The sequence below is a fragment of the Crocodylus siamensis genome, chromosome 4 (genome assembly GCF_052110815.1).
Source record: "Crocodylus siamensis isolate JL-2025a chromosome 4, ASM5211081v1, whole genome shotgun sequence".
Classification (NCBI taxonomy): domain Eukaryota; kingdom Metazoa; phylum Chordata; order Crocodylia; family Crocodylidae; genus Crocodylus; species Crocodylus siamensis.
The window spans coordinates 38,268,200-38,292,007 of NC_143398.1; the positions used below are offsets into that span (position 1 = coordinate 38,268,200).

At 44.1% G+C, this 23,808-nt stretch overlaps 1 protein-coding gene and 1 long non-coding RNA gene across 6 annotated transcripts in view; one reads left to right on the top strand and one right to left on the bottom strand.

Annotated features, from left to right (window-relative positions):
- Positions 1 to 5,944: 5,944 nt before the first annotated feature.
- On the bottom strand, positions 5,945 to 17,472 carry LOC149865641 (uncharacterized). 2 transcript variants are annotated; one of them, XR_016441745.1, is made up of 4 exons: positions 17,354 to 17,472; positions 9,026 to 9,096; positions 8,398 to 8,463; positions 5,945 to 8,294 (listed from the first exon to the last, which is right to left on the bottom strand). It is a non-coding gene; the product is annotated as an uncharacterized LOC149865641 (long non-coding RNA). The 2 variants fall into 2 exon arrangements; XR_016441744.1 differs by lacking the exon at positions 8,398 to 8,463.
- A 121-nt stretch (positions 17,473 to 17,593) lies between these two features.
- TRABD (TraB domain containing) overlaps positions 17,594 to 23,808 on the top strand; it is a 58,194-nt gene continuing 51,979 nt past the window's right edge. The window contains exon 1 of one of the 4 annotated variants that reach the window (XM_090042150.1): positions 17,594 to 17,694. The gene's annotated coding sequence lies outside the window, so the exon portion shown is untranslated. Of the gene's footprint in view, positions 17,695 to 17,727; positions 18,017 to 23,808 lie in introns of those variants that run through there. The other 3 variants (XM_090042152.1, XM_090042151.1, XM_090042153.1) reach the window with 3 other exon arrangements.

Sequence of the window (23,808 nt, forward strand, 5' to 3'; positions counted from 1 at the left end):
CCCCCTTGCTTCTTGTTGGGATGGTCACCCCTTAGGCCCTGAGTATCGTTTCCTTAAGGAACAACCACTCATCCTGGACACTGAGTTCCCCTGCCCTCAAGGACCCCAGCGCCTCTCTCACTAGTCTCCTCAACTTGTTGAAGTTGGCCCTCCTAAAGTCTAGGGCTACCGTCTTGCTGCAGGCCCTTGACACCCTGCACTGGATGGTGAATTCCAGGAAGCGATGATCACTATCACCCAGGTGGTCAAGAACCTGGAGGCCCCTTACCAGGTCATCGCCTGTGGCCAGGACCAGGTTCAACAGGGCGTTTCCTCTGGTGGGACCGTGCACCTGCTGGATTAAGTGGAGGTCGTGTATCTCAGCTAGGAACCTCCTGGAACGGTCCGTCCTGGCTGACTGTTCCTCCCAGCAGATGTCCGGGTAATTAAAATCACCCATGACAACTACATCCCTTGCCTTAAGTGCCTCTGCAAGCTGGCCCGAAAATTCCCGGTCCAGCTCCTCCCCTTGGTTGGGGGGTCTGTAGTAGACCCCCACCGTCAAATCGCTCTCCCCACGGCCCCCTTGAATCTTGACCCAGAGCACTTCAGCCTGCCCTTCCTCTGACCCCATTGTACTAGCAGAGGATGTGTAGTGCTCCTTGACATACATAGGGGGTAAAAAGAAGGTCCCGGGTAATGTGGGGCCCTTGCAGGCTGTGCTGGGACTCTTGGTCGTCACACCCAACGGCAAAGCTAACATGTTTAACGATTTCTTTGCCTCTGTCTTCCTAAGTAGGGACCAGAATAGCCACCTCCCTGCTGGGCCCCCCTCGGGCCCCGGGGGAGGCACACCTGGGCCACAGGTTAGTGAGGATTTAGTTAGGGAGGTCTGGAGGGATTGGACGTAGTCAGCCGGTCCGGATGATCTCCACCCTAGAGTTCTAAAGGAACTGGCCGAGGTCATTGCAAGTCCCCTGCAACGGCTTTACGAGCACTCGTGGTGCTCTGGTGAGGTACCGGAGGACTGGAAGAGGGCCAACGTGGTCCTCATCTTCAAAAAAGGCAGGAAGGAGGACCTGGGAAACTATAGGCCGGTTAATCTTACCTCGATCCTAGGCGAGCTGTTTGAGAAAATTATGCCGGCACACATCCAGGAGGGGCCAGCAGGGGACTGCATGCTTAGGGGCAACCAACATGGGTTCATCAGTGGCAGGTCCTGTCAGACCAACATGGTGGCCTTTTACGATCAGATCACCAGATCAGTAGATGGAGGGGTAGCAGTGGATATAGTCTTCCTGGACTTCCGGAAGGCTTTTGACACTGTCTCTCATCCCGTTCTCATTAAGAACCTGGGGGGCTGTGGTGTAGACACCCACACAGTCAAATGGGTTGCCAACTGGCTGGAGGGCCGCACCCAGAGGGTGGTAGTGGATGGGTCCTTCTCAACCTGGAAGGACATGGGCAGTGGGGTTCCGCAGGGCTCGGTCCTCGGGCCCACGCTGTTCAACATCTTCATCAGTGATTTGGAAGGGGGGGTAAAGAGCACCCTGTTCAAATTTGCTGATGACACTAAGATGTGGGGGGATGCGGGCACACTGGAAGGATGCAACAGGCTACAATCAGACCTAGACAGGTTACAAGGGTGGGCGGACGAGAATAGGATGGGTTTCAACACAGACAAGTGCACAGTGATGCACCTCGGGAGGAACAACCAGCACCATACCTACAGGTTAGGGAACTCCCCTCTTGTCAGCACGGAGGCGGAAAAGGATCTTGGGGTCATCATTGACTCCAAGATGAACATGGGCCGGCAGTGTTGGGAGGCAGTTAGGAAGGCCAACTGCACCTTGTCATGCATCCACAGATGCATCTCGAGCAGGTCCAAAGAGGTGATCCTCCCCCTCTATGCGGCACTGGTCAGGCTGCAGTTGGAGTACTGCGTCCAGTTCTGGGCGCCGCACTTCAAGAGGGATGTCGACAGCATGGAGAGGGAACAGAGGAGGGTCACTCATATGATCAGGGGACAACAGGGCAAGCCCTATGAGGAGAGGCTATGGGACCTGAACCTGTTCAGCCTCCAAAAGAGAAGGCTGAGGGGGGATCTTGTTTCCTGTTATAAACTAGTCAGAGGGGACCAGCAGGCATTGGGGGAGTCACTGTTCCCCCGAGCACTGCCAGGAGTGACCAGGAATAACGGTCACAAGCTGGCAGAGGGTAGGTTTAGGTTAGATATCAGGAGGCGCTAGTTCATGGTCAGGGCGGCTAGGGTCTGGAACCAACTTCCAAGAGAAGTGGTGCTGGCTCCTACCCTGGGGGTGTTTAAGAGGAGCTCAGATGAACATCTTGCTGGGGTCGTTTGAGCCCAGTATTCTTTCCTGCCATGGCAGGGGATCGGCCTAGATGATCTGCTCAGGTCCCTTCCGACCCTTGAAACTATGAAACTATAAGAACAGAAGTCATCAGATTCAGAGTTGTTTTTTTTTCCTCTGCCACTAACTTTCTGCATAAACCTTGGCAGTCACTAAACCATTCTGTCTTATTTAACCTATGGAAAATATGATAATATTGTTTTGCCCAAGATTCACAAATAAAGGCACTGTACAAATGAGAAGTCTGTCTTCTGTAAACAATACGTTTTTAATTAAGCTGCTTAAAAGGAATACTGTAGATGCTGAGGGACGTATAACTATTTAGCTTAGAGAAAACTTACACTGATTAGTTACAGATACTGTAACTAATTAGTGTTATTTTTTATTTGTACTGTGCTATGCCTACCAGCTCCATCATGGGCAAACGCCATTTTGTATTAATTGCTTACAGTTATTGAGCAAAAAGGCTGTCTATACTTTGGACCTGATTTAGATATCTTTACTTGATATGTTACTCCATTAGTCCCACTGACTTCAGTGAGATGATTAATGGAACACATGGAAATTAATACGAATTAACACATTCAAAAAGATCCGGCTGTTAGCACATCCAAACAAGATGTGAGGTAGTTAAATAGCTAGGCAGAGCTGGTAAAATAAATCCTACCAGATCAGAAAAGTGTTAAAAAGGAATAGAAAATTACAGCTTTTGTTTTCTTGAGTGGATTATATGTAGGGAAGGTGAGTGCATAGTAAACAGGTCCACTGACTTCAATGGAAGTTGAGGAATTTCAGCCTTTCACAGAAGGAAGCACTGTGTTACATACAGGTGCTGTCAGCAGCCAGATGTGTTGCTATGGCACAATCCAATGAACTCATACCTAGATACACATAACAGGTAAGCAACACTTCCAGGGTGTCTGGCATTGGGAACTGTCACCAGCAGTCTACTTTCCATTTGTTTTGTCATAATTTGCAGTCACCTTTACTAGTTTTAAAGCTATCTGAACTTGTGACTTGCATCTTGCAAGCCTATTTTCTTTTTTTCAGTGATGGTGAACAGATGCCATCATAGTTAAGGGCTACATTTTTGCTTCTGATAAGTTTTCAGCAGAGCAGCACAGTTACAGGAGGTACCTCTGGAGCATGCTAGGAATGAGTATGATTTAGCACTAGTTAAAGTTTTACCCCTGTAGATATTGTTTCCCAATATGCCCTGCAGTTTGTTATGTGGCTACTGTCTGTGACTTACATCTTTGTAGACATAGGAAATAACCCACAAGATGTGAGTATTGCTAGTTAATATATTAATCAACAGACAGAATTGTCTAATAATATCCTATATGTTGTTTCCAAGGACATGTGTCTAACATTACAGATGCATGGTAAAATAATATTAGTACTTGGACTTTAATATTCAGATAGATAGATAGATAGATGACAGTATTCTGTTTTTCCTCCCCACAAGTGGGTTTGAGCTGTGCTTGGCATAAGACCAGAATCAGGAAAAACAAGGAAAATAGAAAAACTGGTTTCAAACCACACTCATGCTTTCTTGATACTGAGACTGGCCAGGGACTGGGTGATCCCTGGGATAAATTACAGCAAATGCAGGCCCCAAAACTACAAGTTGCCACAATATGAGGATTGCCCATATGATACATACTTTTTTACAACATTGTTTCCAGTGTTGTGGGACCCCTGTTGGGAAGGTAGAGGAATTGCTATACTGACCTCAGATCACCAGTGGATTTCCCATTCCTGATCCACTGACTTTTACAACTGCTATGCTAGGATGAAAATGTGTTTTCCTTAAGCAGACATTACTGTAATCTCTTGTAAAGGTCTAAGACAGCACACTGTATAAACAGTATGTTACACTGATATCTTTGCTTTAGTCATTGCAATGATTTGTCAGTGGCAGCAGAAATATATCTTTACTCTGCCAACGTCAACAATGGAAATTCTGGTTAGGTTTTTCAATAAATACAGTTTCTTAAATATTTTCATATTCCTGTCCTTGAATACTCTTTGTTGCACTATTCACTCAGTGCCAGTTTCTCTGTTAGCATTAACAAAGCAACTGTTGGCATCATGTAGAACCTGAGCTTTACATAAGAATTGCTAGTGTGGCTAGTAGCTCCATCTGTAATTAGAAGGCCCTAGCACTTCCCATTTTAAGGCTATGTTCTGATTATACTTTCAGTTTTGCCAAGCTTTAACCATTTGAGTTGAAATTTTCCATTTCAAGTATCTGCCTCAGGCTGTTTTTTTCCCCTTTCTATGCTTCGTTAAGAATGGTTCTGTTGTTTCAGAAAACTAACTTGTGGAAAAATGTATTGTTTACTGCATCATGAAAACAAATCTCACAATCATTTCTTTAAGATGTGCATAGTGTCTCCATTCCTTAGAGAAAGGACTTGAAATTTGGCAAGGATCCCAGTCATTGTTTGAGAAATGAATGTTTCATTCCTGTGTAAAAATAAGACATTTGTCTACGTTATAAAGCTGTGAAAATCTCACTGCACACAAACTCAGTACAGGCTTCTTAAAGTTTAACAGGTAAAGCTATTGAATACTTCATCTACACTGAGCATGCTCCAGCCCAGGGCTTCAGGAGCTGAGGCTGACTTTCCTTGAAATTACTCTTGCCAGTAGGAGCCAAAGTTTCAAGACAGGAGTGAGAAGAAACCCCGGGGGAGGGGGGGGGGCCTTCACTGCCTCCTTTCTGGGTTTGGCATTAACAAGGGCAAGAAACTTGGGAAGGAGACTGGGACTGGGATTCACAGTTAAGGGAAAAGTCTGAGATGGAGAGCCTGGAGATGGAGACTGGGATTGATTGGCCAAGAAGGCTAGTACTGGGATGAAGAGCTACAAGCAATAAGTAGCTATGGTTTGAATTTCTAGAGTCCTACATAATTCTGAGTTCTCTGGAAAATCCAGTCCTTGGTCTCTGAGTTTCGCCATCCAAAATTAGTGAATTTTTTTGCCTTAATCTCTCTGTACCTCAGTCCCCTGTGTCAAATCTGACCTCATATCATCACATTTCTAGAGGTGTTCTGAAAATAAATCCATTAATACTGTTGTTCGTAAATCTCACAAATACTACAGTGAGAACTGAGGAAAAGCTTGTGAGAAAATTCATTATTTTGTTGTCAGAGTAGGATCTACACAGTACACAGAAAATATAGAACAGGCCCACATAAATCACACTGAGGAAAATATTAAATATCAAATAGCTGTTCATTCAGTGAATATAGTTCCTCCTGCACACTGACTGGGGCAGGAGTCCTGTAGAAAAACGTTTTTCATGATGTAATTAAAAATGGTGTCATAACACAAATAAGGTTGCTTTAATTCTGGCATTCCCTAAATTTGAATGCTGGATTTGGCAAACTCTTTTTGTAATATAAATCTGTGTATGTATAATAAATAGATGTAAAAAAGCAACAATGAGAATACCTAAGGTTGATCTCTGAAAACATCTTATGCTTCAGATTTTTTTCCATGGGCAGATGGAGAGAGTGGGACAATAGAAATGGTAGACAGTTGTTTAAAAAAAGCCTTTCAAGTCTTTTAGTAAATTTTATTTATTCAGACTTTTTAGGAAACCTAACTACAAATATGAAAATATCTTTTGTTCCTTATTTGAAGAACAAGGGGGATCAAAATCAAACTTAACTATGGCCTGGCTGCCACCTGTCTATAATAATGCAAATAACTTCAGAGCCCTGCTCCTGCAGCTCCAGACACATGTCTGTGGCATCTAACATTTGCACTCTGCTAAAGAAAGGTATATAACCAACCAGTTCAGCACAAGATGCTCATTAGACATGCAGACATGCCCTTACTGTCTAGTATCTTTTATAGTCATTTATACCATGGGAAAGTGAGTGAAAAATGCTGGAACACAGCCAGAGTGTTTACAAGAATCACACCCTGAGAGCTATGACAAGAACCTTTTGTTATAGATCGCATTAGACCAGGCATGTCAACCCCTGGGCCACAGGCCAGATGTGGCCTGTGGTGCTGTGTCATCTGGCCTGCAGGGCTCCCCATAGGTCCAGAAATATGGAGCCACTGTTCGCCTACTGCCAAAACTCTGGACCCATGGGGGACCCCTAGGCCCTGTGTGCTGTATTGGGCACCGAATCTCAGGACACAGAACTTGAGGCGGGAGGGGACAGGGGGAGTGGTACTGGGCCCCAGGGCCCAATCCTGATGTGGGGGGCTAGGAGTAGGCAGTGCCATGTGACCAGGGCCAAATCCCATCATGTGGGGCAGGAAGGAGGTGGTCCCAGGCCCAAGGGCCAAACCTGCATACCAAGCTCAAGGTACTTAATGGGGCCAAAAGGTTGAGTGCCATTGCGTTAAATCATTTTTCATCAACCTCTACTATAATACCCGCTGCGTTATCACAGAACAGGCAGATCTTTCATTTTTCTGTCATGCATCTGGCTTATGCAGTAAATTAGAAAGTAAGTCCCTCTGGTGACAGCTCTGATAGTTTGGTAGGAAACCATTCAGTAAAAAGAGAGATGTGATACCCTAACCCAGGGGTGGGCAAAATGCAGCCCGTGGGCCAGATGCGGCCCACCAGGCCATTTTATCCGGCCCGCAGGGCCCCTAAAAAATTTAGAAAATTTATATTTATCTGCCCCGGCTGCCTGTCATGCAGCCTTCAATGGCTTGCCAACACTAAATAAGTGGCCCTCCATGTAAAATAATTGCCCGCCCCTCCTCTAGCCCCTCCTCTTTCTGTTCAGTATTTAGCACTTCAAAAAATACTGGAATAATTCCAAATTTCAGCCAGCACAGCATCACAGCTATCATCTGGAATATAATCACAATCATTATAATCACAACCACCTCTAAGATAGGGACATCTTGTACAGAACTTGATTTTATTTGATCTAAGTGATACCAAGCCAGCAGGTGTAGCAGTCTTTGAACACAAATTCTGAGTGTAAATTCTATGTAGCCAAATTTACAAGTGCTCACAAATATTTTACTATAAACGCTTTTGCTTTCTTGTCAGATATTTGAGCTATTATGTCAACATCTTTATCATACACATGAAGGTTCTTGGTGATGATCTCCTTCATTAGTGGATCCTTGACCTCCAAATTATCTTCATTACTATCTTCAGTATACTGTAGGTCCCTCAGAGCTAAGTAGGTAAGTGGCACATTCATCTGTTAGCAATAAGTTTAAAGAAAGGTCAATATGATTATTAGAGCACTTTGGGGGCATCATCATTAGACTGATTTGCTGTCTGTGAACCTTGATGCAAAGCAACTATTCATGCTTATAATAGAGGCATCATGCCTTGCTATCCACTTGTAGCTTTCCTTTCCTAAAAATTGCAGTGAGTTTAGAACGCATCCTGGCTTACACCATTTTATTTTTCATGCCTGGGCTAAATGAGAGGATCCATTGCAATCAAAGGGCATTTGTTTGTTCTTCATGGTCATAAGGCAGCTTTTTTCCATTTTTTTCAGTATCAGTCTTTTCAAAGATGTTGCTTTTGTTCCCATTGCAGATCTCAACCTTCCTTAGGAAATGCAAAGCCAGAACAAACAGCTTAAAGTTATCTTGGTCCAATGATTTAATTAGCATATAGAAATGTTCTTGTTCCTCATCTTCTGTTTTTAAACAAGCCTGTCCTTAGCAAAGTTCAGGTGAAATTAAGGAGCAATTGGTAGAAGCTGATGAGCTCTCCTTGGAACATTTTACAGGTGTTCTCATAATTCTTTTCCATGGTCGGCTGTTTAGGATTTATAGCAACAGTATTCTTCTTTTGAACACATACGGCCAGTTGGAGTTCATATCCTGATATCAAGATATACTTTGGGAACACAGGATCATAGGAATTGACATAGTCAAGCATCCTGCTGTACAGGCTCTGGGTTTTATTTTGGAATGTGTCCATACTTCACAAAACTGAGACAAAAAATATAAAAGCATAATAAAATAATTATGTAAAAATAATAAAATTTAATTTAAAAAAGAATAAAATGTAATTTGTATTAGCAGCAGATCTTACATGTTTTCTAGTGCCTTCCAAAACTTATGCACCCATATAAGATAAAAGAGACCATCCATTCCATTCCTGGTTTGCTTGAGGCAAGGTCATGTATCAAGTAATCATAAAAAGAACAGGAAAAAGGAGTTGGGATTTTTGTATTATAATACTAATGCTCAGTGAAAGGAAGCTCAGAGCCAATCTTTTTTTTTTTTTTTGCAACATGAAAAATAAGACTTAGAATAAGTGCTGTACAGTGTTGACTTTCTCTGATCTTGTCTTAGTTGTAGTACTTGCAGCCCTATGGTCAACATTAATGATAACTAAAATAATTAACCAGTAAGTATCACTCTTTATATTTTCTAACCAGAGAGGTTTGGAAGTTAAAGGGATTCTTCACCAACTTAAAACCATTTATATATGTGGATGTTTGAAGGAGAGGGGCTTATGCTGTCAGAAAAGACAAAAGGCATCATTTAGGACTGCTGTATGTAAGTGTAAAGTTTCTCAGGAACGGATCCAATGACGATGAAGTTACTGGAGTCTTTCCATAGGCTTCAGGGGACTTTGGATGAAACCATAAGGCCTTAATTCAGCAAAATACTTAAAAACTTACATATGAAACTTTATTTACATGCATATACTTCACCTGAGACCAGCTGGATTATTATATTACTGGTATTGCAGTAGTCCCCAGAAGTTCAGTGATAGAGTGTGCTCCTGCAACATAAAGCACAACACCAGGGATTGGCAACGTTTTGCTGCTACAAGCCAGCCCCCTGCCATAAGCCACAAATCGCCACCCTCTCCAGAGAGCTCAAGCTGCCTGTGTTTTAAAACCCTTGCTGGAAATACAGGCCTCTCATAGCAAGGGCAAGTGAAACAAGAAAGCAGCAGGGTATCAGGCCACAGTCTTGAACCCAGAACATCTGTCTACCCAGATTGGCTGCCTGTCCCAGTCTGCAACCTCTCCTACTGACCACTCAGGCTGGACACAGGTGTCCAGAAACCTCCATCCACCTAGCCACCCACCCACTCCCTGCTTCCAGTGTGACGGCCAGGGTCAGACGACACCTCACTCTTTCACGCATAAACCCTAGAAGAGGAAATGTATAGGTAACAGAGCTCAATCTCTGCTCAGCTGCCTAGCTGTTTCCCTCTGTCTGCCCTTCTGGATCACCTGACTACTTGACCTGGCTCACCCTCTGACTCCATGCTCTGCCTGATCTTCTGGTTTCCTGACTCTGCTTGTTCCCAGACCCAGTTCTCAGACTGATCTCCTGGCTCCTTGACCCAGCCCATACCTAAATCCCGCTTGCTTCTTCTAACTCACTCTTTCTAATTCTAGACTCCAGTAACTTGTTCCCTGAGTGGCACCTGAACTTGCGTGACCCAGAGAGTGCTGCAGAAGGGACAGGTAGCATGGTGCAGCTGCTGCTGGCTGCTTGATCCCCTGTGCTGGGTCAGATCTTCCTAGGCTGAATTTAACCTCCTTGTGGGTTGAATTTGGCCTATGGACTGCAGTTTGATAACCTCTATACTACACGAACACAAAACAGAATGGCTTGCACAATGCCACAGATATTTTTTTTTTCTAATTTGATGTCTTGGGCCAAATCCACCAAATCAGTTCCAAATTCTAATGACTGAGCAGAGCTCAATCATTCAACTGTGTGTGACACTACCACAGGCAAGTATCCTACCTCCCAGACTCTTCAGCCTGGGACTTCAGATACTCTCAAATCTATGGCATGCACCCAACATGCAAGTCCCAAGCCTGGAGACCCTGGAATTCAGATGCCCCCTAGTCTTAGGCTGAAAGAACAAGTTAGAGGAAAAGCCCAAGGGCAATCCCCCATCACCTTGAATTGTGTAGCTGAGATCCTTGCATTGCAAGCACAGTCTCTCGCAGGGGTCAGCCTGCCCAGAGTACAAGGGACAGACCTTCACTCTCTAACTACATTAAGTCATTCAAGGCAGAGAAGTGTATCTCCCCTGCCAGGTCAGTAAAACCACCTGGGCTGAAAATATTATGGAATCTCCCCTGTCAGGTAAGTATATGCATGATGCTTTACAGGCAGGTTGAGGTGGGACTGAAAAGAATGATGCTGGCTGACAAACCCTGCAGATCCCTGATCGCTGGCAACAGGAAGCATGTGCCATCGCAGGCATTTCAGTTACCAAAGGCTACTGTGTTACCACGTAACATTACTTAATTTCAGAAATTTCTCAGTGAGAAGGGGGAAGGTAGTAAAAGACTGTATATTGAGCCAGTTTATTTTTTTCACTAAGGTGTTTTTGCTTCTCCCCATTACTCCTGCCAAGTCTTGTGGCTCAGACAGCTTTTTTTTTCTGGGAGTTCTTCTAGTTTGTAATTGCCAAATGGGTTTCCTGTTGGATCCACATGTTGCCTCATATTTTTTTCTCTTCTTTCAGCTCTTCTTTCTCTTCTTTCAGCTCTTCTTTCTCTTCTTTCTTTTCTGTTTTTTCCCTTTACTTTTATTTCCTTGCTTTTCTTTCACCTTTGTTTCCCACCATTTACTATTCTCCTGTCTCAGTCTTCACCTACCAATCATTGCTCCCTAGCAGGAAAGAACTGTATTATTTATTAATATTTCACATGCCTCTAAATGTGGTTTTCTGATTAATTTATTTGGTATGAAGTTAGATCTGAAGGAGGCTATTAAGGGAATGCAGTTCTGATAAGGAACATCCCAAAGCAATGGCCAGGTTAATAGCTATGAAGAGGCAGTTGCCCACCTTCAAGTCCAGTTATCCAGGTGTTTTGCCAAGGCTGAATATCAGGAGATCAAAAGGTCTTGAACAATTAAAAGTGGCTGAAAGGGAGGAAGAGCATTATCAAAGGTCATAGGCTAATGACCTACAATAAGTAGACTTTAACTTGGTTCTCAGGACTAAGTCATGTCTGTCTAGGAGTGTGAAGGGAATGCCAAACATTGGTAAGACCATGTGTATGTAGGCCTCTTTCTTGTTTTAACTAATGTCTTGGAGTGGTTTGTACCTGATGGCAAAATACCATAAATTGTACACTTGTCCCCATCAGGAGTTATCTTTTCTGACACCTAGAGAGAGGTGTGACCAAGAAAGCCACTTGGAGAGTGCTTGAATTGTGAGGTCAAACCCCAAACAGGAGGAGACACAGGCCTGTCACCAGACGGCAGTTTGTGATACAAGTCAAATGAGACATGTATCACATCTAGAACTGCTTGAAATGCCATGGAAAGCATGCCACGTGCCTTAGGGAGATAAAACAATCTGACAAGACAGCAGGTCAGATGTTCTTGTTACAGCCTGAAATGACTCCTGCTGTAATTTATTTCCATTACATTTAAAAGGAGGTATAGACTCCCTCCGGTGGCTAACTGAGGATAAACCTTTCTATTTTCAAACCACTATGAGTGCAGACAGATGTTAGGGCCTCGCTCTAACTTATGGTACATTCGTAAAGTGCCATGAGTTAAAGCACCCTCTCCACTATCCCCCTCCCCAACCAAACAGACATTCAGTTGGGTTGGGTTGTGGCGGGGGGGAGACTAGGAGCAGCCTATACTGACCCAGGCCAGCAGTGGGGGCATTGCAGCTGCTGAATTTCCACAGCTGGGGGCAGGGCCAGGAACTGGGCCCCCTTGCCTCGTGGCTCCATCCCAGCTACCCTGGCTGGGGTATTGGGGGGAGCTGGGTCAGGCCCCCAAGGTGAGGGGGCTCCATTCCCCACCTCTCAGCTCTGGCCCTTCAGCAGCCAGCAGTAGCCAGCATAGAGCTGTGAGCTGCTGAAGGGCCAGAGCTGAGGGGGCACGGGCAAGAATGGAGCCCCTTCCCCTTGCATTGCCCCACTCAGCAACCCTGGCTGACGTATTGGGGGAAGCCAGGCTGGCCCATGAGGTGAGGGAGCTCCATTCCCCCTTCTCCCTCCCCCCAACTCTAGCCGTTCAGCAGCCAGCAGCTCCCTCTCCTTCCCCAACAGCCCAGGAGGCAGAGCTGGACACACCACATGAAAAATTAACCCTGGAGGGAACACAAATTCTCTAAGGCGCTCTGCTTCTGAGTGCCTTCATGTAATACCTGATTTAACCAGGGTTAATTTTTCACAAGATTGGCCACTTTTAAAGCACTCTGTAACTGTAAGCATGCATTGCATCGTGGCTGTAGAGTGTTTTCAAGGGCCAGACTCCAAAACTGTCACTTCTATCTGCGCTCTACATGTGCTCCCTAACATTGCCTCTCTTTCATATGGAGAGCTGGTTCAGATCCCATTTCTGGAAGTAGTTTCTCAATAAGTGTGCTAGGGGGCAGAAAACCTAACTAGTTTTAAGATGGAGCCTGACCAGTTTATGGAAGAGATTATACAACGTGGTGCCTTTGATAGCAAGGCTCTGGAGTCAGTGACCCAGAACGTTCCTTTCAATTCAGTTCCTCTTTCTTATTCCTGTTTTTTTACCCGCCGAGGTGTAGCAGCTTTAAGCCCAGTTTATGGAAATGGGAGTCTCCTCCCTTGCTTGCTCTGAGGGCCTTCTGGCTAAGGGCAAGCAAAACTCAGAGCCATCCAAACCCCAAGGCTCTGGGCTTGGGCCTGCAAGTAGGATGCCCACCAAAGGTTGTGGAAACATCTGAAGCCTCAGGTGTGGGTGGACGATGTTTGCCAGTAGTAATGCCACTTATGTTTAGACAAAATTCTACTCTAATGAAAAATGTTCCGAGCTCTTTAACATCCATGCAGGAGAGACCTTATTTTTAAGGTTACATCTAAAAGGATCCAAACACAGCAACTTGCACAGTATTTAGTTTATCTGCCTATATGGCAGGGGTGCCTCCAGTCCTACAAGCCAGATGACTGTCTCTGAGCCAGTCTGCAGGCTATCCACCAACCACTATGCTCAGGGTCCTATATTCCCTTCCAACTCTACAAACCCATGTAAATAACTATAATTTTTAACGTTTAATAATAAAGTTTTATTCCTTTAAGAATCTCATGTGTTATTTCCAGTGTCAGAGGGACTATACCACAATCATTTACTGCTGTCCTAGAAAACTGAAAATGCTTGGATTCATCATCTCTGGAACCATTAACTAATAACATTTGCACACATTAGTGAATCAGCGTTTCAGTTCTTCTTAGTCAGGAACTGTGCAGTCAAGTACATGAACAGGGAAGCAAATTAGACTGTTTATGTCTTTAGGCTACAAAGGGAACCTAGACACGCAAAAGTTAATCTTCTTGCTCGCCAGAGACACAAAGAGGTTCCACGATAGAACATGACGATACCGCACTTTGGAAGACAAAGAGGAACAATGGGGCTTTTATCTTGAATCTTGTTCCTTCACAGAAACAATTAAATCACAGTGTGATCTTGAAATAATGTTTCTGAATTGAACCAAGAGAAAAAGGAGGAAAAATGCCATCCTTAATCTATACCCTTCTGACTAAGGATAACAAAACCATGTGTCATGCAAAGTACAAGAGGTTTTTACTATAATCCTTGTCAGTAAATAGACAAGTGACCTATAGAATCAGGAAAGAAGTAATTTTGACTTTTTTTCTCTACGATTTCAACAGTTTCTTCTTAGAAGAACATAAATGTATTTTAAAGACACTTAACATCATTGCGTGTTATATCCTAAAAGCAGTATCAACCACCAAAATACTGTCTCCCTTGTCTCCACTGACATCTGAATTCCTTTGTCACTGACATGAGAACAGTTTCAGGTCCACGATGAAATTGTTAAAAAAACACACCCAATATTAAAGCCAATTAAAAATCCATCTCTCTTTTTAGCAGATTAGCAGTTGCTAAATTAATTAGCAAACTCCACTGACTCATCTAGTAAACCCTAATTAACGAAGAGTTCAACCACAACAGTTCTTTCCCCCCCACAATTATAAAAATGGATTAGACAAATATTTATAGTAAAAAATGTTCGAGCAGCTGTCAGCATTGTCAACTGTGTCACTTGCAAAGTTCTGGCAGAGGGCATCTCTAAAGATACTCGCAAGCCTCCGACTGTCAGCAGCTGTGGAACCCTGCACCCTTGCGAAACCCCTCTGTAGAAATACTGTGACTTCCTCTGTTTGATGAATCTTTTTCCTTTGGAAGACTTGCTCTCAGCTTTCACAAACATTGTGCACAACAGAGCACGGAAAAAACACACTGAAGGTATAGTCAGAAGTGACATGCCTCTCCAAAAGCACTTGCATCTTACCTCAGTCCTTACAAAAGCACATTCAACTACAATTCTGCTCTCCTGAGGCAGTAGAGGAAAAATGCTTGACTTCATTGTAAGTGGAAGCAATGCCACCAATGAGACAATCAGAATACAGTGAAAAAATGCATCTCGACCAGGGTCTCACATTGTCTCAGACAAATGTAGGAGATGCCCAAACTTGTCATGTATCCCGTCTCACACAGTGGTCTGTGCCCCATGTTTCTGAAGAGGGTGTATGAAATCCTATAGTGGGCAGTTTGTTAAATGTTCCACAGAAGTTTCTTCCTAACCTTCAGACAGTGGATGGTTTTTGTCCAGAAGTACAAGGGTTTACATAATATGTATTCATATGAATGTTTTCTACATAAATATCTTAGCCTTGCTTTTATAAACTAGGCTCTCACTAGAAAGTGCGATTCTGTGCCACACCAAGAAACATGTTTGTACCTGATTTCCACACATTCACATTTCCAAACCAGTACAGTCCAACTCCAGTCTAATGCAGAACTATAACATATCAATCAAGAAAAATATTTGAGGGGAAGAATAAATATGAGGAACATTTTGAAATTGTTCTTAACCTTACTGTAATGGAAACTTTACATAGAAAAGAAAAATCATTTATTCTGAATATTTTTCTGAAACTTAATTTCCATAAGTTTTTATTGCTACATTTTGCTAATTCATAAATTACCATGACAGAAACAAAGAACAGGAAAAGGAGCCAGGACCTGGTATTGGAAAACAATCACTACCTATAACTGGCTCTCTACAAACCTAGCTTCCCTGAAGGTTTGTCCCACAAATACATAGCTGACATATTTGTACACGTCTGTATTGCACTACTGTTCATCTAGTCTTTTTTTTTTTGAATCATTGCATAATATGACATGTGATTAAACAGGTTTGGCTGTATTGATTTCCCAAGATTTACAAGTAAAACATTAATTATGCAGCCAAAGTGGGAAAGGCCCTTAGGGAAAGAAAGGAGCAAAAAACAACCAGAACTAGGAGTACTGTGACTTGAAACAAGATCTTTGTAGTTTTGAATTGGACAACATGCCCTTACGGTGGTGCCTTTTACCTAAACATATCTTCTTTTAATTCTTGTTTTCCTATATACAACACCACTGAAATGCACCCACCTTCTTGCAAGAGAAAACTTTAGTAGTGACTTAGAGACCAGCATATTAACATAGGAAGAAATTTAGCTTAAGGACACAAGGGGCGCTGACAGAGTGGCATTTGCCATGCGATGAGCCCCTTGAAAAAGCTCTACAGCCATGCCCTGACAGAAGTGTATGGCTGAAGAGTGTTTTAAAAGTGCCCGATTGCATAACAAATTAACTCGCATTATGTGAGATTCAGGTGAAGGCACTCCAAAGCTGATGGGAGAGGGAAAAGGAAAGGGAAGGGAGCTACAGGCTGGGGTTTGCTCAGCTTAAGCTGGGGCAGGGGTGGGTGGATTGGAGCCCTTCTCCCTGACCCAACAGTGAACATATGTCAACACCCACAGGGAAATACCACTCATGTGGAGAGTTTCATGTGACTAAAGTCTGAACATGGCTGATAGGACCTTGGGTTTTAAAATCTTGACAAAGATGTATCCTTTCCTCTTGTTTGTGAACTGTACAGAACATTTGTCTGCCTCTTACAAAAGAAAGGCTGGGATGATCCCCCTGGGATTCCAGCATATGGCTCAGCATGACTCAGGGCAGGGACAACTTGAACGTGTGCAAGTGACTCAGGCCAGCCTAAATTCCATTTTCAAAACTCACTTCAGTTTTAGGACCAGTTTCAGAAAGGGGCCAAAGCAAACTGACTCAGTAGCTGCTGCTTTACTCTGATAGGCCTTGGAGCACCCAGGCACTTAAAGACATGCTGTCAGGCATGCCTAGTAGTGCCGCAGTACAGACAGCGCTGAGCAGCTAGGCACCTCACTCACACCCAAGTACCAGCAGGGTGAATAAATTAAGCAGTTGCTCGGCTGTGTCACCTATGAGGACCACCCCGGTAAGTTCACTCTGAGAATGTTTAATCCTGCACCAAACTCAGCCAAGAGAAGGAGGCTACTTCACCTTTATTTATTTTTGAGTTTAGCATGCATTTGCCTAGGCGGCAGAAGGCCCACACTTAAGTCTCTCTTCTGCTTGAGGGGGCCCAAACTCACTTTTCCCATTAAACTTCCCTCACAACCAGGCTCCTGAGTGTTTTGGGATGGGCTTTCCTCCACCTCTCCACTAAAACTATTCCACTCTGCATACTGAAATCTTCATTCATGGACTGAATGCTCATTAGCCCCAAAAACAAGAGCTGGAGCATGAGAAACGCCATAGGCCCATGCTCCAGCCCCTGACTCCATGAGTAATTATTTATCCCAACCAACAGCTTTAACAGGACAGAGGGAGAATACCTGAGCTTAGAACTGGGGCGCTCAACCACTAGCCTGTGGGCCAAATCCACAGAGCCATCCAGGGCCAGATGATGACATGCTGGGGCCCTAAACTAGGGGTTCCCAACCTTTCTACACTGTGGCCTGGAAAACTGCGTTCCAGTGTGGAGCCCCATGGTCAAAATACCTGTCTGGAGCACACGTAAAGATACATCCACCCAGGGGCAGGCGGGGACGGGCCCCAACGTCATCCTTGGCCCTGCGGGAGTAATCGCAACCTGTCTCCCTGGTTCCACGGTTTGCTGGTCTCTGCTACCCTTTGCCTTTGCTACCCATACTATGAGGCCTTAAACTCAAGCTTACTTAGCTCATGCCTAAATCCGTCACTGTGGCTATCACATCTGGCCTGCAGAGCTCCCCACGTCCGGACATGTCAGGGGAAAAGCGGCGGCCCCTGCCACATTCACAGCTCCCAAGCTGCGGCCCCTCCCCCCGCAGGGTGCACAGCACACATCTGCACGGGCTAGGGGCGGGTGCTGCTGCTGCATGCCGGGAGCTGTAGTCCGCGGAACTACGAGTCCCAGCGAGCGGTGCCAGCCCCACCCGCCCCGTGCGTGACTCGGGCAGCATGTGGGCCGGCTGAGGCGCTGCCGCTGCGCTCCCCGCCCCCTCCCGGACCTTGCCAGAGGCCCCAGCCGGCCGGGGTGAGCAAGCCCGCGCGGGGCGGGGAGGCCCGGGGCGGGCCGGGCCGGGGTCGCTCTGGGGCCGGCTCAGGCTGCAGCGAAGCCGCAGGGGCGCTGCCTCCCCGGGCCTGCGGCTGGGCGGGCGGGTGGACGCTGGCGGAGCAGGAAGTTGGCGCACGTGGGGCAGCGCGGAGCCGGGCCCTGCCGGCAGCACAGACGCTGCCCGCGCTATTTTAAGCATCGCAGCGGCGAGGCGAGCACAGCTGGCTGCTGTGGAGGCTCCTGGCTGCCCGCTCCAGCCTCCTTCCTCTGCCTGGGCCGGGAGCTGTGTCCTGGAAGTCAGGTACTTGGGGCGCAGCCTCCGGCCCCGGCCTTGCTGGAAAGGCTGGGGCAGGGCAAGGCAGAGCAGCTGGTGGTCTGGCCGGGCCTGCAGGCGTTGCCAACAAGGCAGCTTGGCACTTCCCGAATGGGGAAGGTCCTGGGCACTAGGGGAGCTGGCAGGGAGGGACTCAGATGAGCACTGAAGGAAAATCCCAAGCAGCAAGGAAGAGGGATGCCGAACTGAAACGTCACAGTAGTTGGATCCCTTTTGGGACATTTCCAAACTAAGTTTTGCAGTCTTTCCTCCTGGTGTTGCGGGCAAAGTAGTCGGCCATCAGCTCAAGGTTTAAATCCACGTTCAACTTGAAGTTCTGCTTGATGGTGGAGACCAGGGTTTCTCATCTGAGTCACTTTCAAGGTGCCGCAGGGTGCAAACACCTGCCAAGATGCGTACGGTAAACCCAGAGATTTCAAACAGGAATCTGTGGTGTCGAAGGCATGCTGACGTGTCATGGTTTTTCCTGAGTTCTTCGCAACAGAAGTATTGCTTTGTTATTTTTCTGCAGTCAAAACATGAGTGAGAGCTAAAAGCTGGCATTTTCCAAGGGGTGCCTTGAGCCTAATAAGGGGTGTCTCAAGTGTAAAAAGGTTGAAAACCACTGGTATAGTCTGTGGTAAAAAAACAACCTGATTAACTGGCCAAGAAAAAAATTATATCAGAAAAGCAATGTAAAAGAAGCAACATATAAATAGGCTACTGGACAAAACATGTGTCTGTAAGATCGGTGCTGACCCAGGTCTACCACTGCCTGGCTAGGTGGCCTAGTGCAAGTCACTTAACTGTGGTTCAGTTTTCCAAGTTGTTAAATAGTTTAATATTTAGCTTGCAGGAGAACTGTAAGGATTAAAGACAGTATATAAAGGGGGGAAAAAAACTGTTTCTTCCCTCAGCTACATATAATTTAGAATCGGGGACAAACAGAATGAAACTTTTTTTTTTTAAGGTCTCCTTTGTACATAAAGGAGAACAGTAATCTGATTTAAAGAAGACCTCAACTAGGTCTTTCAGAACTACAGATGGTTTCACTAACACATTCTTATACAAATTTCTATTGCCTTCCAGAGTTATAGTCTAGCAGAGGGATCTGTATTAGCGTATGGTCAGCCAGGATCAGAGGTATATGTGGTACATTGAAAATGTAAAGCACTAATGGCTTTACGTTCTTCTGTGATTATATTCACTTTGAACTGTTTAAAAAAAAATAACTTGCATTTTTTTGTCTCCTTCTGTGCGTCTGTCAGACTGTCAGTGTTGAGCCATCACTTACAGGCAGCTTCTGTAAATAAAGATTTTAAGTAATTTTAAAAAGTGATGTTCTGATACACAGCTCTTAGAAGTAAAGTTTGACCTTAACATTTCTCACATTTTAACTTCTGCTTAAGTCTTCATATGAGGAATGTTCATTTACGATATTCTACTGATCATATGGGTTAGTGGTTTTGGAATTGAGGTGTTTATTATTGACCAGATTTTTTTAAAATTAAAAACAATTTGCCAATCTGAGGCACTCATATTTATGGAAGCAAAAACAGCTTGCCAACTACTAACTGCTGCTGTGGGGAGGGGGAATGCCAGACAGAAAAAAGCTTTGAAAACTGACACTGTACCTGTGTGTGTGTGTGGCACTGTCCAGAAGTTTCCCGAGAAATATAAAATTGAACTACATGCCCGGAAGGCCTTTATTTTGCATAATATGGTCTCTTGTACACTTTTCTTTTAATTTTAGTGTTACAAAAAGGAAAAGCTATCTAGCTGCTAGGACTTTCAGTCCTGCATATTAACAAGTATTAACGTTATGGAAAAACACATATTTAATTTGCCTGGTTATAATAGGTATTTTTGAGTTTCCTTATTGCAAATGTAGAGGACAAAATTATGGCATTTTGGTGGGGGGGTTTTGCATGTGTATTAAAGTAGAATTTTGCACATTTCGGTATCTTAACTTTTAAGTTTGGGGTTTATATTTATTTTGGTTTGGCTTGTTCTTTTCAGGACAGTAATAACAGTGTCTAGTTTTGGTATTTCAGTGTTTTAATTAGTTAATGAGTTAAATGTATTTTTAAAATTTAGACTAACTTCGTATGAAGGGCATTGAGATGTTTTATTCACAGCTCTCTGGCAGCAACATCAAGTTAGGGTTGAGATCTTTTTGGAGTTTCTTTTGATTTTTGGTGAAGAAATGGCTTCTTCACATCTCCTAGTTGAGAAAAGCAAGAACATAAGTGTTGGCAGTATTGAAAGTTATAAACATCAATATAAATCCTACGCACACTTCATAGAAATATTGAAAGAGAGAACCTGCAAATCTGTTCAGTTAGTAGTGGTTACCACTAGACGTACTATCAATTTGGAACCATGACTTCTAGTCTTAAGTGTTTGCAAGGTCAAATATTCAAGTTGTAAGCACTTTTTGTAAAATGCCAGGCACACTGATGTTATATAGATGCTGAAAATTAATTATGTAGTTCTACTTTTGGACTTGTAAGTATTATGAAGAAAAACACTGAATTTTATGCTTGCAAACTGTGTCAAACAAGTAAGCTGGATGGTATTAACAATGAAAAAGTACATTTTCATATCATAATATGTACATGTGCTAAATAACACACACCTTCCACTTCTGACCAAACCAAATTAGGGGCCCTGTTTTCTTTTGTTGTTTCCAGATGTGCTATGCAGTCCTGTGAGTGTGACCCTTGAGTGCTTAGCACCTCTAAAAACTGGATTTGAAATAACCTGCTTAAAACTGTATGATGAGGCTGGATTTAAGCCTGGTAGTTTTGGCTCCTAGTTACTAGATCTGTGATTTTCAACTGGGGTGACATGACTCTTTTGAGGATAATGCAGGGTGCCATACAACATTAGCAGTTAGATGTGTAAACTCTTGCACGTAATTCACAAGATAAACCCAAAGATTTCAAATAGGAATTCATGGCATCAAAAACATTCTGAATTGTCTTTCTGTGTCCTTTGCAACAGAGGAATTGCTCTTTTGTTTTTCCATACCAAAATATGAGTAAAATCAGTTTTTGAAATTGAGTAGTGCTAAATTCAGAAATTCTGCGGAGAGGGTCTGGAGTCTAAAAAGTTTGAGAACCACTGTGTTAGATCCTTCTGGGTATCTGCAAAATATTGTAGGTAAGTAAGTAGAGCTGCATATTAGTATTGTGAGGCATGTGTCTGGGCAGGAGGTGGGTGGGATGGGGAGGAACAGGGAACATGTATGAGAGGAGTCATGCTATACAGTTTGCACAGAGGTCTTGATTCTAATCACTGCTGTGCAGATTTGTATCCTATGTGTTTTATAACCAGCTAGTGTACTTCAGTAGACCAGCAAAGTGACTGACTGAGGGCTAGTCAGCACTGCAGATTTCTGCACGAGGAATTCAGGGCCCAAGAATGGCTGAGGTTCTAACTGAAAAGCTGTAATAAAGTTTGCACAGACTTAGGTCCTTGCTTATGTTTTTGGAGGGGAGAGTGAGTGGGGAGGAGAACAGTGGGAGTGGAAATAAAGAGGTCTTGGGTGGGCAGAGTTGTCTGGTTTGCTTATAAGTATAGAGACATAGATTTCCATACACATTAAATGCTAGTGTGGTTTCATTAGCAATAAGAGAGGCAGAAGGTAAGTAGAATTGTAGGAGGGAAATCTTAACTGAGTTACCTGAAAATTATCTGCTGCGGCACTGAGCTCACCTTGCTTTCCTATGTTACCTCCACCCGCCCCATGCTGTACTGAATTGGGTACCTCCTAAAATCTGACCCTCTTTTCTTCAGTTTTGTTCATCAGTTACTATTTCTTTATTTATAAATAGATAACTTCTGACTGCACAAAGTGCCTGTAGGCCAGAGGTTACTGCCACTTAACCTTGGACTTCTCTGTACTGTTCTCTGTGTAGGCTTTCACTGTGCCACTTGCCACAGTATCCGAGCTCTTTCTAGTAATGTATTAATGCAGTGGCTCTCAAATGTTTTGGACAAATGAGATGTTGTCAACCCTCAGTATTTCTCACAGACCACCCTGTGTCTTTATTTCAGGCTTTTAATGTAGGAAGGGGCAGTGTGATCTGTAAACTACAGTATATACCAGAATCCAAGATGACTTTGAATTTAAGACGCCCTCCCCCATTAGATTCTAGACATGGAGAATTTATACATTTGTTATAATTTTCTAAGTCCAGATTGTAACTTTTGGAGGGTTGTCTTAGAATTGCCCTATTCCACCTGTTACAGTATGGCAAACAGCATGTGGGGGGAGGGCCTGCCTCTTCTCATTCCTGGCCCCGCAGTGCCTGTGTGCCCCATGTCTACCCCCTCCCCGCCACTGTGGTGCCTGTACCGCCTGCTCTCCTTTCACTTGCACACTTCCTGCCTGCACCCCCAGCACCTGTTGCCACCTCTTTGCTACCTGAAGCCCATGCTCTTCTTCCCCTTGCCACTGTCACTTACCTTCCCCCTCATGACTCTGGCCCCACTCTGGCCAGGCCAGGGACCATGGCACATGTACTGCCTACAACCCCAGCCCCACCATGCAGCAGCTGTGGCAGCAGCAGCAGCTTTGGCCCTGGAGCTTAGACCAGAGCTGCCTCTGCCATGGCACTGCATAGCTGCATGGGGGCAGCATGTGCTCCATGGTTCCTGCCCCTGACTGGAACAGAGCCCTAGGAGGAGCAAGAACTGCAAGGGGAAGAAGCGGTGGGGAAGAGAGGGAAAGGGATCAGAGAGCAGAGGATATGGGACTAGGGTAATGATGGTAGAAACTTTGAAATAGTAAGTGACGTGCAGCCTGTTGTATGTAGCATAGGAAAACTGTATGGGAGGATCAGACACACGGGCTAGAAAGAGTCAAATACTCAAACCAGAAACACGGATATGTATAATTATCAGTTGCAACTTAAGTATAGGGTATGACCTTAATTAAAAGACTCCAGCAGTTTGTCAAGTGCACACGTTATAGATAGTACATGGTGTCAGAATGGGATGCAGAAAGTAAGAATGCCTGGCTGAGAAAATTAAAGTCTTCAGGAAAGTTAGTGTTTGAAAGAAGTGCATCATAACTGGAGCAAATAGAAACAAGAATTTGAACTGTACACAACTTGCAGTGTAGTCAAAAGATGAATAGGTGCCAACAACATTTTATTTTTTCATTTAGCAGGTGCAGAACTAATACAAATGTTTTAATAATTTTCAGTTTGCAGATGCAGCAGATGAATAAATACAAATCTTTAATGAATAAGTCTGAGATATACTGTACAGGGAAAAGTGTTACTGTAAGTGGCATAAATATTTGACCGAGGTCAGACAAAGGGGAAAATGTAGACTTTTTTGTGGGTAGAGTTAAAACGGGCAGTACAGACTTGTAAATTTGGCAAACTATTGAGTCCCTCATTGTGTGTGATATTGCATCAGACTCATGACATGCAAGGTTGTTGTCACCATGGACGTACGTTGGGCAGAGACAATGTAAGCAAAGCAGTAGAGTGAACTAGGAAAACGCATGCATGCGTTGTCAACAAGACTATCTTTAAGAAATGACATCAAGGACTGGGAGGCAGCGTGCTGCCAATAAAAACTTTGACCTAAAGAACTGAAAAAAACAGATTAGAGGCAATCAAAGTTTTTTTTTTCTTGTTTTTTTAATGTAGTCATAGCCATGATATAAGAAACATTTTCATAGGGGCAAATTTGATGTGAATGTGGCAAACACTGTCATTTTGCCAAAATGTGGAAACCTAGAGAGAGAAAATCCCAGGACA